Genomic DNA, 3701 nt, shown 5'->3' with positions numbered 1-3701 from the left:
AAACCTTATCTTGTGTTGTTCGTCCGAACCCACTTGCGGTGCATAGGCGCTAATCACATGGAAAGCACCTCCCTCCACCACAAGTTTGATAGAGATGATCTGATCTCCCATCCTCTTGACATCCACTACGTCCTTCTTCCACTGCTTATCCACAATTATTCCAACCCCATTCCTATTCTTCACCTTTCCTGTATACCAAAGTTTGAAGGCAGAAGTATCAAACTCCCTAGCCTTCGCACCAACCCATTTTGTTTCTTGTAGGCACATAATGTTAATCTTCCTCCTTGTCATGGTGTCCACCACCTCCATGGACTTTCCTGTTAGAGTGCCTATGTTCCATGTCCCAAATCTCAACCTTCTGTCGCTCCGACCTTTACCTTTTACTTTGTGAACTAGCTTATTTACCCTCATCCGTTCACGAAAACGCGAGAACCCTTGCTCATTTAACACTACATCCGGGCACCGATGCAGCGGCTCTTGCTCATTTGACACCATACTCGAGTCATACAGCGCGTTACTTTCGGGCAACGACCTAGCTTTAGCACAATAATGTCTTTGATTCATGTCATGGGGGTTCGACTATATTTTTATGTTGGTTGTCGAAGACCGAACATAACCCTCCTCCTTTATCCGGGTTTGGGACCGGCTATGTACCGCAAGTGTAACATAGGAGGAGTTGGGGTAATAAATTAAATGCTTACGTTTATATATAAAGTCATTTTTATTTTTCTTTTTTTTAGGAACCAAAATGTGTTTTAAATTTTTATATCGATTTTTGAGTAATGATTAAGAATCCTAATTCATTCTAATAAATTTCAGATGGGTAAAACAAATAATATATGTTGGTTGGTTGGAAACTTCGATTCAATTGGTTATAACTTAAAAAAGTTATTTATTCATGTTTGCAGATTAAGGGAGAAATTGAGGAATTTCTCAAGGTGATATTCAATCTATTTCAGGGTATATTACAAGATACATATTTACTTACTTAAATACCATTCAATAAGCTTTTGAAATTTGAAGACAAGTCCAACAATCATTAAAGATTTTAGTCTTTAACATATTGTTTTTCATCTTGTGTTAGACCTGGACTTCACTTTCTTAGAGATGAATCCTTTCACTTTGGTCAATGGAAATCCTTATCCTCTGGATATGAGAGGAGAGCTAGATGACACTGCTGCTTTCAAGAACTTCAAGAAGTTGGTTAATTACTTCCCACTAAAAACATTAACTATTATTTGACGAATAGAGAAATTATTGCACCCTACATTGTTCTTTGATAGAGTGACATATGATCGTTTTATTTTAGGATAAGAAAAGAACCACAGTTTTATTAGAAATGTCATTATATCAATGGATGGAGCACAATCCACCTAAATATTATGCATTAATTTAAGGTTCTAACAACCCAATCGGCCATTGAACCAAAAGTTTAAAAGTTCAACCAAAAATAAATTGAATATAATAAAATGATATATTTATGTATAAAATATATAATATTTTTTTAAAAAATATTTTTTATAATTTATTATTTTAAACTGGTTAACGACTAAAAAACTGTTTCAGTTTGACAAATTAACCGATTTTTTTAATTTTAACCGATTTATTACCAAGTGATTTTTATCTGAAATTAAATCGGTTTGATAACTAATACCTGGTTAAACGTATCAATCTGGTTCTTAGAACCATGCAATAATTTCTCCCCTATCTCTAATTCATATTTAAAAGTTGAACCAATATATCTGCTTGTTCTTGTTATTTGCAGATGGGGGAACGTTGAATTTCCAATGCCATTTGGAAGGATTATGAGTACGACTGAGTCTTTTATTCATGGATTAGATGAAAAGGTGAAGGCATATACTTCAAATCTGTATTATCTACAATCTTATCCATCGCATCTGATCTGTATATGGATCTCCAGGATTAATTGAATTCCTTGATTGGTACTAATCAAGAATCAATAATAATCTTGCTTCCAATAGTATCATGGGGCAGGGCCTATAAATGTTTACTCTAAAAAGTATTTTGTTTGCTTATTTCTCTGATGCCAGACAAGTGCATCTTTGAAGTTCACAGTTTTGAATCCGAAGGGCCGAATCTGGACAATGGTAGCTGGGGGAGGAGCTAGTGTCATCTATGCCGACACGGTTTGTTCATCTTTTTATTTGTTTATCTTCCAAATGAGATATTTTTTCTGGACCAAAATTTTATTTCTTTCTTTCTAACTGCATTTTGTCCAAAACTGACACAATGATAGTTTACTCTCCAATTACTTGTTATACTAAAGTCTGAACTTGATACCACAGTGTGCAACTTCAAATCCTGATGGCGAAAAGCGTGCCCTTGTAATAGGCGGCGGAATAGCCAACTTCACAGATGTTGCTGCCACATTTAGCGGCATAATTCAAGCTCTAAAGGAGAAGGTAACCCTATGGCTTGTTGAGCTTTTCTCTGATTCTAATATAATAACTTGTGGCAAAAGTTAACTGATTTTCCAGCGAATTGTTGCGAAAAACAGGAGCAAAAGCTAAGAGAAGCAAAGATGCACATATATGTGAGGAGAGGAGGTCCTAATTACCAAAAAGGTTTAGCGAAAATGCGCGCACTTGGAGAGGAGCTCGGCATCCCCATTGAGGTTATATGCCTGAACATCTTCACTAATTCTAGAATAAATCCTCAATTTCATCCTAACCAAAAACACTAATGCGTGTTATGGTAGTTACAGTAACTATTCAAAGCTTTTTAATTTGAAAAGCAAATGATATCTAAATGTTAAACAATAATAATTTTAAGTGTTGTTAAAAATTATTTAATTACCATAATTACTGTAGCCATAAATAGCATAGACTCCACCTAATATGAATGAGAGGACTAATATGTTCGATAAGAGACAAGTTTGTAAGTTTTAAATCTTGAGAAACTATTTTATCCTCCTTGTGTTTTTTATGCTGATCAGAAAACTTGTTTGGACGAATCTTCTCTGATCTATTAATGGTATGTTTGCAGGTTTATGGACCTGAAGCCACAATGACTGGCATATGCAAACAAGCAATCCAGTGCATTACAGCTGCTGCATAAATTATATACAATTATTAGTCCAGTCTATTCTCATTGCTTGTTTCTTGATTCCTGGATTCCGTTTCTATTTCTCATCATTGAGGCATTTGATAAGATAGAACTCAGTTTGTCACAAATCTACAAGTCACTGTATCATTATGTATAATTCTGAGAGTACTATCCTGAAAATACAATAGAATAATGTAATTCATAATGTTAAGTCAAGTGCACATCTGTGTTTCATATCTGTTCTTGTCTAGAACTGGATTATAGCTCGTCCACAACGAGAAAAATGTTGGCAAAGTCCTTGCTTAGTGTGTTGCGCTACTGATTTCTCATCAGTCCAAGCAATGTGAAAAACCTGCAAAAAGACACCGAAGTTCAAGTCAGCGTATAATATCAAAGTACTAAAACTTAAAATCGGAATGCTCTCTTTCTGCTGTATTTTTCACGATGGCTTCTATAGCTCGCCTGTGCTCCTATTTATCATCAGCCAACGTTAACCATTTTCTTTTGTTTGTAAGCCAAGATTCGCGTGGCAGCTATAGAGGTGTAAAACATTTTTTGTATTTTGAATTAGTTGGTTTAAGTGTTGACTAGTCAGTTCCAAGGTATAACGTCGTGCTTCCGAGATTATTGAGTAC

At 35.2% G+C, this 3701-nt stretch overlaps 1 pseudogene; it reads left to right on the top strand.

The window, feature by feature from the left end:
- LOC107613109 overlaps positions 1–3392 on the top strand; it is a 9206-nt pseudogene extending 5814 nt beyond the window's left edge.

Source organism: Arachis ipaensis, chromosome B08, assembly GCF_000816755.2.
Source record: "Arachis ipaensis cultivar K30076 chromosome B08, Araip1.1, whole genome shotgun sequence".
In the NCBI taxonomy this organism is placed as follows: domain Eukaryota; kingdom Viridiplantae; phylum Streptophyta; class Magnoliopsida; order Fabales; family Fabaceae; genus Arachis; species Arachis ipaensis.
This window is presented reverse-complemented; position numbering and strand designations above follow the sequence as displayed.